General features: G+C 43.3%; 1 protein-coding gene and 1 long non-coding RNA gene across 2 annotated transcripts in view; one reads left to right on the top strand and one right to left on the bottom strand.

Annotated features, from left to right (window-relative positions):
- myo3b (myosin IIIB) overlaps nucleotides 1-15,063 on the top strand; it is an 839,677-nt gene that overhangs the window by 348,270 nt on the left and 476,344 nt on the right. The window lies entirely within an intron of this gene.
- The window catches only part of LOC139258022 (uncharacterized), a 77,600-nt gene continuing 64,837 nt past the window's right edge, over nucleotides 2,301-15,063 (bottom strand). Inside the window, exon 3 of the long non-coding RNA XR_011592362.1 lies at nucleotides 2,301-2,571. This is a non-coding gene — a long non-coding RNA (uncharacterized lncRNA). The remainder of the gene's footprint in view (nucleotides 2,572-15,063) is intronic.

Genomic DNA, 15,063 nt, shown 5'->3' with positions numbered 1-15,063 from the left:
GACAGGTCTCTGAATATTTAATGAAATGTTTAAGATGATATGGATAAATTGCATTACACAGTAGTGTATTCACCACAAAAACATCCAATTAAAGTACAAGCGCTTCACCATGTGAACATGATATTCATTCATTGTGGCATTGTGTAGTTCCTCATATACTACCTTACAACTGACTTCATCCCATAATTAATATATTTTTCCATAAATATTTTATGTAAGAAGGAACATGGTCCCCTAGCATCATGAATGCTAAAATGTTGAAATAATGCACAGCAGTAACATATTTACATTTGTAATGCTGACCATAAATTTAGCAAGATGTTTAAATCAAGTCTAGCACAACAATTCTTTAAAAGACTTGCATTTATATAACCTCAGGGCATCTCAAAGTGCTTTACAGCCAATGAAGTACTTTTTGAAGTGTAGTCATTGTTGTAATGTAGGAAATGTGGCAACTTGCGCACAGCAAGCTCCCACAAACAGTAAGGTGATGACGACCAGATAATCTGTTTTTGAGATGTCAATTGAGGGATTGACTAAGATACTGAGGATAATTCCCCTTTTTTTCAAAATAGTGCCATTGGATCTTTTACGTCCACCTGAGAGAGCAGACGGGGCCTCAGTTCAAAGTCTCATCTGAAAGACGGCACCTCCAACAGTGCAGCGACTCCCTCAATGCTGCATTGGAGTGTCTGCCTAGCTGTTTGTGCTCGTCAACCTTTTTCAGGATAATGGTTCAGATAAGCCTGAGTGGATCTAATGCATATTTTACAAACAAGACTCAAATTGGGCAATTGGTTCATTTTTCCAACTATAAAAAAGTATTTTTTAAAATTTGTTCTCGTGATATGTGCGACGCTGGCAAGGTTACATTTATTGCCCATTGCTAGTTGCCATGGCAAAGTGGTGATGGTAGTGGCCCTTTTTGAACTGTTAGAGTCCTTGTGGTGATGATATGCCCATGATGGTGCTCGATAAGGAATTCCAGAATTTTGATCCATTGACAGTAAAGGAACAGTGATAGAAGTCAGGACGGTGTGTGACTTGGAGGGAAATTGGCAGGTGATGGTGTTCTCTCTATGTTTCTGCTTTTCTCCTTTTTGGTGGTCGAGCCTGCAGAGCTGGGGGGGAGTGCTGTCAAAGAAGGCTTGAGTGTTGCAAGTGGTGAATATTGTATCACACTCCTGACTTGAGCCTTTTAGATAATGGGGGAAACTTTGAGGGGCGAAGAGGTGAACCATCTGTCGCAGAGTTACCCAGCCTCTGGTTTATTAACCATGGTATTGATATAGCTGGGCCAGCTAGGCATGATCCCCAACATCCTAATAGTGTTGGTAGTTCTATTGAAGCTCAGGGGGAGATGTTTGGGCTGTTTCTTGTTGAAGATCATCATTATCTGCCAGCTGTGACTCAGTGGGTAGCACACTTACCTCTGAGTCAGAAGGTTGTCAGTTCAAGTCCCACTCGGAACTTGAATACATAAAAAACCTAGGTTTACACTCCACTCCAGTGCAGTGCTGAGGGAGTGCTGCACTGTTGGAGGTGCCGTCTTTCAGATGAGACGTTAAACCGAGGCCCTGTCTGCTCTCAGGTCGACGTAAAAGATCCCATGGCACTATTTCGAAGAAGTGCAGAGGAGTTATCCCTGGTGTTTTGGCCAATATTTATCCCTCAATCAACATAACAAAAACAGATAATCTGGTCGTTATCACATTCCTGTTTGTGGGAGCTTGCTTTGCGCTATATAAATGCAAGTCTTTCTTTTCTTTCTTACTTATCTGGTGCAACTGTTACCTGCCAATTATCAGCTCAAGCCTGGATATTGTCCAAGTCCTTCTGTAGGCTGGAAAAGGCTGCTCCATTATTGGAGGAGTTGTGAATCTGTAGAAGCTGTAGAATCACCAGAGAGCAACCCTATTCCTCGCCTTATGACAGAGGGTACTGAAGATGAATGGGTTAAAGACCTGAGGAATTTCGGCAGCGATGTCGAGGGGCTGCGATGATTGACCTCCAACAAAGACAGCCATCCCCTTGTGTGCCAAGTCGTACTCCAGCCCCTTCAGGGTTTTCCATTAACCCTCACTGACTTTGGTTTTGCTTTGCGTCTTTGGTGCTATACTTGGTTGAATGCTGCCTTGATGTTCAGCGAAGCTAGTCTCGCCTCGATTCTGACATTCAGTTGTTGCATTCATGTCTGGATTAAAACTGTGCTAAAGTCAGGAGCCAAATGGTTGTGGCAGAACCCAAACTGAGCATCAACATGCATGTTATTGGTGAATAGGTGTTGCTTGATGGCACGAATGATTACTTAATCCTTCAGTTTTCTGATGATTGGGAGTAGGTTGAGAGGGTGGTAATTGGTTGGATTTAATTTGACCTTTTAATAGACAGGACACATCTGGGCAGTTTTCCACAATTTTTGGGGAGATGCCAGTGTCTTAACTGTACTGGGATAGCTTGACGAGGGAGTTGGCTAGTTCTGGTCCACAGATCTTTGTCACTACAGCTGGGATATTATCGGAGTCCATAGGCAATGCTGTATCCTGCGTACTCAGTGCATCTTAATGACACCTAGATTGAACCAGATTGGTTGGACATTAGTATCTATAATGATAGGAAGGAGGCCGAAGAAAATCGTCCACTTGGCACTTTTGGTTGAAGAAACTTGCAAACATTTTAGCCTTGTCTCTTACACACACATGCTGGGTCTCAACATGGTTGAGGACAGGAATTTTCATTAAGCCTCCTTCTTCTGTTAGTTGCCTGACTGTTCACCACTATTCTTTACTGGATGTGTGAGGACTACTTAGTGTTATAAGCAAAGAGTAGGAGTAAACGGGTACTTTTCAGAATGGCAGGCAGTGACTAGTGGGGTGCCGCAAGGTTCTGTGCTGGGGCCCCAGCTGTTTACATTGTACATTAATGATTTAGACGAGGGGATTAAATGCAGTATCTCCAAATTTGCGGATGACACTAAGTTGGGTGGCAGTGTGAGCTGCGAGGAGGATGCTATTAGGCTGCAGAGTGACTTGGATAGGTTAGGTGAGTGGGCAAATGCATGGCAGATGAAGTATAATGTGGATAAATGTGAGGTTATCCACTTTGGTGGTAAAAACAGAGAGACAGACTATTATCTGAATGGTGACAGATTAGGAAAAGGGGAGGTGCAACGAGACCTGGGTGTCATGGTACATCAGTCATTGAAGGTTAGCATGCAGGTACAGCAGGCGGTTAAGAAAGCAAATGGCATGTTGGCCTTCATAGCGAGGGGATTTGAATACAGGGGCAGGGAGGTGTTGCTACAGTTGTACAGGGCCTTGGTGAGGCCACACCTGGAGTATTGTGTACAGTTTTGGTCTCCTAACTTGAGGAAGGACATTCTTGCTATTGAGGGAGTGCAGCGAAGATTCACCAGACTGATTCACGGGATGGCGGGACTGACCTATCAAGAAAGACTGGATCAAGTGGGCTTGTATTCATTGGAGTTCAGAAGAATGAGAGGGGACCTCATGGAAACGTTTAAAATTCTGACGGGTTTAGACAGGTTAGATGCAGGAAGAATGTTCCCAATGTTGGGGAAGTCCAGAACCAGGGGTCACAGTCTGAGGATAAGGGGTAAGCCATTTAGGATCGAGATGAGGAGAAACTTCTTCACCCAGAGAGTGGTGAACCTGTGGAATTCTCTACCACAGAAAGTAGTTGAGGCCAATTCACTAAATATATTCAAAGGGGAGTTAGATGAAGTCCTTACTACTCGGAGGATCAAGGGTTATGGCGAGAAAGCAGGAATGGGGTACTGAAGTTTCATGTTCAGCCATGAACTCATTGAATGGCGGTGCAGGCTAGAAGGGCTGAATGGCCTGCTCCTGCACCTATTTTCTATGTTTCTATGTTGGTTATGGGTCTGCTTTGCTCTGTCTGTAACCTGGTGTTTGGCAGACAGATAGCCCTATGTTAAAGCTTCACTAGGTTGGTGCTTGGTGCTGCTTTTGACACGCCCATTTGCACTTGCGGTTGAATTAAGGTTGATTTCCCAGCTGGATGGGAATTGAAGAATGAAGGTTGCGTTGGGCCATGAGGTTACAGATTGCGGTGGTTAACAGTTCTGCTGTTGATAGCCCACAGTTCCTCACGAATGCTCAGTGTTGGGCTGCTGGATCTGTCCTTACTTTGTCCTTACTTTGTCCCACTTAGCCACCCAGCACAACAGGATGTCCTCACTCTGGAGACGAGAATTTGTCTTCACAAGGACTGTGTGCCAGTGACTCCTACCAATGGTATCATAGACAGATATGTCTGCGACAGGTATGTTGGTAAGGACAGTTGTGATAAATTAACCTGCCTTTTTGCTGAGTTCACTTTATTCTAGTTCTACTAATGGCAGAATTTCATTACAACTGTTAAATCTGTGGTTATGGAAAGAGATGGCCCTGCTGTTTCACTTTTCCAGTGTTTACTTCTGCCTTCATATAATGATAGCCTGGATTTTCCTCAGGGTTGTGATTGGCCTCCTGATTGCACTAATGAACTTTTCGGAATCAGCTTAATTTTCTTTTTAAATATTGTGAGCAAGCTCATGGCATTGTCAACACCTCTGATTGGCAGCTCCTGCATTTGGGATAGGCAATGCCATGCAGCATTTCTAAACGTTCTAGGCTAGAAATTCATGTGTTGACCGCCACTCCATAGCGCCACAAAATGGCGAAAATGGCGGCCACCGCTCTGTCGCCAGCTGGTGACGTGTCCTGTGGCAGCTGCCATATTGCTCTGTGCCTTTACGCTGCCGGTAACTGGCAGCGCCCTGCAAAAAAATATGGCAGGGAGGTGATATCAATTGGCGTGCAACGCTGACTTAACGTCACCAACAGGAACTTCGAACCTAGTGCTGAATTCAGCGCAGGGTCATAAGCAGGCTTACAGTGGCGATATCTGCAGCTCTTCAAGGGACACAAACATCATTCAGGTAAGTTTGAATTTAAGGTCTGGACTGTTTTTTTTTGATTTTACTGAAATGGTGGCTTGCTGCAATAGATGTGAAAGATTTTTAAGTTTGTAGGGAGTGCTGTTGGATGCTTGCAAAGGCTCAGATGGTAAATGAAGGCCTTTGGGAACATGCTGCGAATACTCAGCAGGTCACACAACGTCAGTGGAGAGAAAAACAGAGTTCATGTCTCAGGTTGACATGCTGCCTGAACAACTGAGTATTTCCAGCATTTTATTATGCGATTTCACATTTACAGCAGTTGGTTGTAGAGGGAAGGGGAAGACACTGAAGAGGAGGAAGCCGAAGAGGAGGATTCAGACGGAAGGGTTCATCCCAGACACCCGCTTTGTGTCTGGGATATCTGGGATGAAATTATCTGCCTGCGGTCCTACAGACTGGGCAGGCTTCCTCTTCTTGTTGACCCACTGCCTAGACAGGCTCCATTTTTTAGTGTGTAAAGTAAGGAAGGCACATCTTGTATCCTTTCAACTCTGCCACTGTCCAAAGGCTCAACTAGGCCCCTGTCAAGAATGGCCTGCACTGTCTCTTCCAAGGGGGTGAGGTGAGGCTAGGAATGGGAGATGTGCCTCGTCATTGGTGCAGATTGTTGGTAGGTGAGTGATTGGGGGTTATGCATTGACCAGTGTGTGAGGCTAGTGGTGCAGTTGGTAGGAGATGGCGTTTGAAGATGCATTCATTGACCTTGACATGTGGTCTGAGGCCATGAAGCTTCTTTGGGCACTGGAGCCAGGTGTTGGGGGCGACAGTGATGGCCTTGGTGATGTACTCCTGCATCATTCTTTCTAGAGAGCCTCTTGGCCCCTGTGGGTAGAGGACCCCCTGCACAAAGCTGGAGTGCTGCGTGCAAGACACTCGGTGCCTCTCCTCAGGCTTGCTGAGCCATTTGTGTTAGTGCTGAGGCAGTTTTCCCATTTGTTGAGGTTTGGAAGGTCATTCAGCTTTGTCAGCTGCGTATTCACATTTGGAATGTCTTTTAAATATTGAATATTTCTTAAAAGACAGAAAGTGCTGAAAAATGTATTGATTCACTGCATTTTATTTTGAATTGCTTCAATGTGCATGGCATCTTTAAATCTGAGAACTCTTCATTACTCACAATTCCATGCGAGCTTCATAGCTTCTCTCACAGAGGCTGTGGGAAGCTGCAACACTGGACCTGGACAGAAACTTCGTCCTGGATCTCCAGCAATGCCGCCAGGGCAGTGTTGCATGGAAGGTGAGCGCCCCCAGACCAATTTCGCTCAGTTAGTGTTGCGACTGTTTCCAGTGGCTGTTAACTGCTGGCAAACACAAATGTTTCCCCCTCTAACCCTTAAAATACCACAGGAGTTCTTCTGGGCTTCGGCTTCTGCTGTAACGCCGATGGGAGAGCGATGAAACTCGGGGCTTCCCTTGCAAATATTTCTTCACCGACAGCTTTACATATTTGCACCCCATTAAAGACTAACAGTATGTAATTATATAGTTCATGCGGCTGTAATGACCCCTAGTTGTGTGCTTGATGATGACTTTGGTGGAGGAATAGACCTTATCATAGTAGTGCTCAACTGGTGTCCTGGGGAAAACATTGGTTGTAAGAACATAAGAACTAGGAGTAGGCCATTTAACTCCTCGAGCCTGCTCCGCCATTCAATAACATCATGGCTGATCTGATCATGGGCTCAGTTCTACTTCCCTGCCTGCTCCCCATAACCCTTTACTTCCTTATCGCTCAAAAATCTGTCTATCTCCGCCTTAAATATATTCAATGATCCAGTCTCCACAGCTCGCTAGGGCAGAGAATTCCTGTAGAGGAGAGCCTTCATTTCCCAGGGTCCAACAAGTTTATCCACTTCCCAATGCAGGAGCATGATATAGCACTGGGTCAGAATGCAGGGTCAATGGACTGCCTTAAAATGAAATCTTCTTGAATGAATGGAATCCCTTCCTATTGATGCAATTGATGGGATTGGTTGTAGGAGCACATATAGCAATGTAGGCCCTGAGGAACCTTGCCTCTGTGTCAGCTTTCAGTGCCCTGTCCTGGTGCAACATGTTACGTCTTCCACGTGCTTCACTATTGCCAGACTCTTGGGTTAAACAAGCTTAATTGAAGGCTGAGTCAATCATGTTTCTTTACACATTCTGCATACATCCTTTTAATTCAATAAGAATGAAATTAGTGTCCTATGTACTCTCAATCCCCTTCAGGATAATTTAGCTATTGCTCGAGCAAACCACTTCCCCATGGAAATATATTCGGTGACTTTGCCTCCACAGCCTTCTGTGGTAGAGAATTCCACAGGTTCACCACCCTCTGAGTAAAAAAAAATTCTCTTCACCTCGGTCCTAAATTTCCTACCCCATATCCTGAGACTGTGACCTCTTGTTCTAGACTTCCCAGCCATGGGAAACATCCTCCCTGCATCCAGTCTGTCCAACCCAGTCAGAATTTTATGCGTTTCAATGAGATCCCTCCTCATTCTTCTAAACTCGAGTGAATACAGGCCTAGTTGACCCACTCTCTCCTCATACGACAGTCCTACCATCCCAGGAATCAGTCTTGTGAACCTTCGCTGCACTCCCTCAATGGCAAGTATATCCTTTCTTAGGTAAGGAGACCAAAACTGCACACAATACTCCAGGTGCAGTCTCACCAAGGCCCTGTATAACTGTAGTAAGACATCCTTGCTCCTATACTCAAATCATCTTGCAATGAAGGCCAACATACCATTTGCCTGCCTAACTGCTTGCTGCACCTGCATGTTTGATTTCAATGACTGATGTACAAGGACACCCAAATCCCTCTGTACATTACACTTCCGAAGCAATCACCACTTAAATAATACTTTGTCCTTATGTTTTTCCTACCAAAGTGAATAACTTCACATTTATCCACATTATACTGCATCTGCCATGTGTTTGCCCTCTCACTCAACCTATCTAAATCGCCTTGCAGCGTCTTTGCATCCTCCTCACAACTCACAATCCCACCGAGTTTTGTGTCGTCAACAAACTTGGAAATATTACATTTGGTTCCCTCATCCAAATCATTTATATAAGAACATAAGAACAGAAGAAATAGGTACAGGAGTAGGCCATACGGCCCCTCGAGCCTGCTCCACCATTCAATACGATCATGGCCGATCTGATCATGGGCTCAGCTCCACTTCCTGCCCACTCCCCATACCCCCTTATCCCCTTATCATTTAAGAAACTGTCTATTTCTGTCTTAAATTATTTCAATGTCCCAGCTTCCACAGCTCTCTGAGGCAGCGAATTCCACAGATTTACAACCCTCTCAGAAAATAAATTTCTCCTCATCTCTGTTTTAAATGGGCGGCTCCTTATTCTAAGATCATGCCCCCTAGTTCTAGTCTCCCCCCATCAGTGGAAACATCCTTTTTGCATCCACCTTGTCAAGCCCCCTCATAATCTTATACGTTTCGATAAGATCACCTCTCATTCTTCTGAATTCCAATGAGTAGAGGCCCAACCTACTCAACCTTTCCTAAGTCAACCCCCTCATCGCTGGAATCAACCTAGTGAACCTTCTCTGAACTACCTCCAAAGTAAGTATATCCTTTCGTAAATATGGAAACCAAAACTGCACGCAGTATTCCAAGTGTGGCCTCACCAATACCTTATATAGCTGTAGCAAGACTTCCCTGCTTTTATACTCCATCCCCTTTGCAATAAAGGCCAAGATAACATTGGCCTTCCTGATCACTTGCTGTACCTGCATACTAACCTTTTGTGTTTCATACACAAGTACCCCCAGGTTCCGCTGCACTGCGGCTCTTTGCAATCTTTCTCCATTTAAATAATAACTTGCTCTTTTATTTTTTTCTGCCAAAGTGCATGACCTCACACTTTCCAACATTATACTCCATCTGCCAAACTTTTGCCCACTCACTTTGCTTGTCTATATCCTTTTGCAGATTTTTTGTGTCCTCCTCACACATTGCTTTTCCTCCCATCTTTGTATCATCAGCAAACTTGGCTACATTACACTCAGTCCCTTCTTCCAAGTCATTAATATAGATTGTAAATAGTTGGGGTCCCAGCACTGATCCCTGTGGCACCCCACTAGCTACTGGTTGCCAACCAGAGAATGAACCATTTATCCCGACTCTATGTTCTCTGTTAGTTAGCCAATCCTCTATCCATGCTAATATATTACCCCCAACTCCGTGAACTTTTATCTTGTGCAGTAACCTTTTATGTGGCACCTTGTCAAATGCCTTCTGGAAGTCCAAATACACCACATCCACTAGTTCCCCTTTATCCACCCTGTTCATTACATCCTCAAAGAACTCCAGCAAATTTGTCAAACATGACTTCCCCTTCATAAATCCAGGCTGACTCTGCCTGACCGAATTATGCTTTTCCAAATGTCCTGCTACTGCTTCTTTAATGATGGACTCCAACATTTTCCCAACCACAGATGTTAAGCTAACTGGTCTATAGTTTCCTGCTTTTTGTCTGCCTCCTTTTTTAAATAGGGGCGTTACATTTGCAGTTTTCCAATCTGCTGGGACCTCCCCAGAATCCAGGGAAGTTTGGTAAATTACAACCAATGCATCCACAATCCCTGCCGCTACTTCTCTTAAGACCCTAGGATGCAAGCCATCAGGTGCAGGGGATTTATCTTACTGAGTACCACCTCCTTAGTGATTGTGATTGTGTTCCTCCCCCCCCATAGCCCCTTGACTATCCACTGTCGGAATATTGTTAGTGTCCTCTACCGTAAAGACTGATACAAAATATTTGTTCAGAGTTTCTGCCATCTCCATGTTCCCCATTACTAATTCCCTGGTCTCGTCCTCTAAGGGACCAATATTTACTTTAGGTATATAAAAAGAAAAAGAGTGGCTAAAGAAATCTTGCTAACTGTTTTTATATTTTGTGCTAGTTTACTTTCATAGTCTATCTTCCCTTTCTTAATCAATTTTTTAGTCGTTCTTTGCTGGCTTTTAAAAGCCTCCCAGTCTTCTGTCCTCCCACTAGTTTTGGCCACTTTGTATGCCCTTGTTTTTAATTGGATACCGTCCTTTATTTCTTTAGTTAGCTACGGATGGCTATCTTTTCTCTTACATATATATTGTGAATAGCTGGGTGCCAAGCATTGATCCCTGTGGTACTCCACTAGTCACTGCCCGCCACCCCGAAAAAGACCCATTTATTCCTACTCTGTTTCCTGTCAGTTAACCAATTTTCAATCCATGCCAATACATTACCCCCAATCCTATGTACATTAATTTTGCACACTAACCTCTTATGTGGGACTTTATCAAAGACCTTCTGAAAATCCAAATGCACTACATTCACTGGTTCTCCCTTATCTATTCTATCAGTTACATCCTCAAAAAACTCCAGTAGGTTTGTCAAACATGATTTTCCTTTCATAAATCCATGTTGACTTTGTTTAATCCCGTTGATATTATCTAAGTGTGCCATTATCACATCCTTTATAATAGACTCCAGCATTTTTCCTACTACTGATGTTAGGCTAACCAATCTGTAGTTTCCCGTTTTCTCTCTCTCTCCTTTTTTAAATAGTGGGGTTACATTTGCCACCCTCCGATCTGCAGGAGAACTGTTCCATAATCTTTAGAATTTTGGAAGATGACAACCAATGCATCTACTATTTCCATGGCTACCTCTTTTAGTACTCTGGGATGCAGATCATCAGGCCCTGGGGATTTATCTGCCTTCAGTCCCAGTAGCTTCTCCAGCACTATTTTCTTACTAATTATCATTTCCTTTAATTTCTCTTGCTCACTAGATCCTTGGTTCCCTAGCATTTCTTGGACGTTATTTGCGTCCTCATCCGTGAAGACGGAACCAAAATATTTATTTAATTGTTCTGCCAGTTCCTTGATCCCCATTACAAATTCTCCCTTTTCTGTTTGTAAAGGACCTACATTTGTCTTCACTAATCTTTTTCTCTTTACGTACTTGTAGAAAGTTTTGCAGTCGGTTTTTATGTTCCTTGCAAGTTTACTCGCATACTCTATTTTTCCCCTCTTAATCAATCTCTTGGTCCTTTTTTGCTGAATTCTAAACTGCTCCCAATCCTCAGGCTTGTTACTTTTTCTGGCAACTTTGTATAACTCCTCTTTGGAGCTAATACTATCCTTAATTTCTTTTGTTAGCCATGGTTGGGCCACTTTTTGTTTTAAATGGACGACCCCTTGGAGGGGAAATGAGAAGATATTTCTTCACACAGGGTTGTGACGATCTGAGACACACTACCTGAATGGGTGGTAGAACCAGATTCCACAGGATCTTTCAAAAGGCAATTGGACGTGGTCTTCAAGAGGACTCATTTGCAGAGTTATGGGGGAAGCGCTGACATTTGGGACTAAATTGGACAGCTCTTTCAAAGAACCGGTACAGGCATGATGGGCTGAATGGCCGCCTCCTCTGCTGTAAGTTTCTATGATTCTATTTTCAGTCGCTCAAGCCTGTTGCATAGGAACAGGAGGAGGCCTGACGGATCATGACGGAACTGTACCTCAACTACAGTTACCTGCATTTGCTTCATACCCCTTGCCCAAGAAAAATCTAACTCTGTTTTGAAATTTCCATTGACCCCCCAGCCTCAACAGCTTTTTGGGGGAAGAGAGCCCCAGATTTCCACCACCCTTTGTGTGAAGAAGTGCTTCCTGACATCACCCCTGAACGGCCTGGGTCTAATTTTAAGGTTTGCCCCCTTGTTCTGGAGGAAATCATTTCTATTAGCCTCGCAAATCCTTTAATCATAAAACACCTCAAATAGATCGCCACTTAATCTTCAATACTTGAGGGAATACAAGCCTTGTCTGTGCAACCTGTCCTCATAATTTAACCCTTTTCGCCCCAGCTAATCTCCGAAGTCAATATTCATTAAAATTGTACCTTACAAAACATTCAAAGGTAAAACTGCTTTAAAGTAGTGGTTATTTTGACATCAAATGTTTATACGTATCCCTGCCCCCACAGGTGTCTCTAATTCCTGTATCCTCTTTAAATTGCTCCAGCTGGATAATATTGCCTAACCTGTTCGAGGTCCTTAAAATTATGAAGGGTTTAATAGGGTAAACGTAGAGAAGATGTTTCCACTCTCGGGGGAGACCAGAACTATGGGGCCATAAATATAAGATAGTCATTAATAAATCCAATCGGGAATTCAGGATAAACTTCTTTACCCAGAGAGTGCTGAGAATGTGGAACTCGCTGCCTCAGGGAGGGGTTGAGGTGCATAGCATCGATGCATTTAAGGGGAAACTAGATAAACACATGAAAGAGAAAGGAATAGAGGGTTATGCTGATTGGGTGAGATGAAGACGGGTGGGAGGAGGCTCGTGTGGAGCATAAACACCGGCACGGACCAGTTGGGCTGAATGGCCTGTTTCTGTGCTGTAAATACTATACTATAACTATAACTTTTCCTTTTGTGTTTTTACGCCAGAAAGGAATGTATAACTGTTGTAATTCATGCATTCGTTCCTTAAATATTAGCCATTGCCTATCCACCATCATGCCTTTTAATGAATCTTCTCAATCTATAATAGTCAATTCATTCCTCATACCTTCGTAGTTTCCTTTGCTTAGATTTAGGACCCTAGTTTCGGATTGGACTATTTCACTTTCCATCTTAATAAGAAATTCAATCATGTTATGGTCACTCTTCCCTAAAGGACCCCACACAACAAGACTGATAATTAACCCCTTCTCATTACACAATACCCAATCTAGGATAGCCTGTTCCCTCGTAGGCTCCTCAACATACTGGTCTAAAAAACCATCTCGTCCACACTCCAGGAATTCATCTGCCACAGTATTATTACTAATTTGGTTTGGCCAATCTATATGTAGATTAAAGTCACCTATGAATACTGTAGTACAATTGTTACATGCATCTCTAATTTCCCGTTTGACACCATCCCCTACCCTACCACTACTGTTTGGAGGCCTATAGACAACTCCCACCAATGTTTTCTGCCCCTTGGTGCTCCTTAGCACCACCCAGACTGATTCTACATCTCGATTTTCTGAGCCAATATCCTCTCTCACTATTGCTCTGATTTCATCCTTTACTAACAACGCCACACCACCCCCTCTTCCTTTTTGCCTGTCCTTCCTAAATATTGAATATCCTTGGCTATTCAGTTCCCAACCCTGGTCACCCTGCAACCATGTCTCCGTAATTGCAACTATATAGTATCCGTTTATACCTATTTGCGCTGTTAATTCGTCTACCTTATTACAGATGCTTTGTGCATTCAGATAGTGCTTTTAAATTTGTTTTTTTAACGTCATTAAACATCTTAACATTATTTTATACTATAGCCCTATTTGTCTTATTGCTATTTTTTCTTACCTGGACCCTGTTTGCTAGTGCACTCTTTTGTTTATATGCTTTGTCCCTTCCTGACATAATCTGGTTATCCTTACCACAGTCACTTTCCTGTATTGCTTCCTTTTCTTTTCTCTTTAACATTCTAGATTGCTCTCTACTGCAACAGTCCTCCACCCCCTCCCCACCGCCCTTATTTAGTTTAAAGCCCTGTCAACTTCCCTAGTTAGTTGGTTCGCTAGCACTCTGGTCCCAGCATAGTTCAGGTGTAGTCCGTCCCCACGGAACAGCTCTCTCTTTCCCGAGTATTGGTGCCAATGCCCCACGAATTAAAACCCACTTCTCCCACACCAACCTCTGAGCCGTGCATTCATCTCCCTGATTCTATTGACCCTATGCCAATTTGCTCGTGGCTCAGGTAATAATGCAGAGATTATTACCTTTGTGGTTCTGCTTTTCAATTTAGTCCCTAGCTGTTCAAACTCTCTCAGCATAACCTCTTTCTTAGTCCTACGTGTACCACGACAACTGGATCTTCCTCTCCCACTCCAAGTTCTTCTCCAGCCTGGAGAAGATGTCCTTTACCCTGGCACCGGGTAAAGGACATTGGCAACACAGCCTTCGGGACGCATGCTCTTGGCTGCAGATAATCCTATCTGTACCCCTAACTATGCTGTCCCCTACTACAACCACCTGCCTCTTTACTCCCCTCAGTTGAATGGCTTTCTGCATCACGGTGCGGTTCAAGTTTATGCCCAAACTCATTTGCATAATCACAAGTGTAAAATCTTCCATGTACCAGCACAACAGGGCAGCGTAGTAGAACCTTAATGCATTCAAAAATATTCATTGATGTATTTAAGAATGGTAAACTAGTGCAATTTTATTAACACAGATGAAATTGAGTTTATCACAAAAAATAAGCATTTTTAATCTCGACCACCACCTGTGAGTGACCTGAATCACTGAAAATTACTTTAAAAAAAACTATAAATAATCATTTACTAGTTCCATGGTGTACACTAGTCAGTTTCTTAGTAAATCAAATATTTTTTAATATTAAAACATTTTAAAATGTGCCTTCGCCCCTAAATCAAACAGGAAATAATTTGAAGCGCCTCCTCGAACAGTCGCGAACAGACACAATCGACAGAAACTCACCGTGCTTTTTATTTTCATCTGGGCGAGTAGCCAGTTTTGTGGACAAATCCGGCTTCCAGTGCAATGTTTTTTAAACCAGCGTTAAAGAGCGTGGAACCTCGATTTACACTTGATGTAACTTGTGCTTAAATTTCCTTGATCTTTTACGCTGGTTCAGCCAAACTAGCAGAAACGCTAGGTCATTAAAGACCTGGTATTTGCAGTCAGCGGCAAAGCAAAGGCATTTGCCGCTGGCTCCGAAGTAACCTTTCTGCAAAGATATCGCGATCTCTGTGTCAAGAAGTTTGGGTTTTCCAATGTATAATTCAAATCAACCGAGTATAGTGGGGATCTCCCAGTATGATCTGTTGTGACATCAACAAGCTGTCTAAGCAACCAATCAAAATGCAGAATTCTCACAGACAGCGAACCAGGAAGTGAGTAAGCTCTTAAAATTCTAACTTGAAAGAAAGAAAGTCTTGCATTAAAAAGTGTGTTTCATGATCACCAGCGTCTCAAAGCACTTTACAGCCAATGAAGTACTTTTGGAGTGTAGTCACTTGTGAGAAACTTGTTCAAAATGTTAGAGAGAGCA

Source organism: Pristiophorus japonicus, chromosome 3 (assembly GCF_044704955.1).
Source record: "Pristiophorus japonicus isolate sPriJap1 chromosome 3, sPriJap1.hap1, whole genome shotgun sequence".
In the NCBI taxonomy this organism is placed as follows: Eukaryota; Metazoa; Chordata; class Chondrichthyes; family Pristiophoridae; genus Pristiophorus; species Pristiophorus japonicus.
This window is presented reverse-complemented; position numbering and strand designations above follow the sequence as displayed.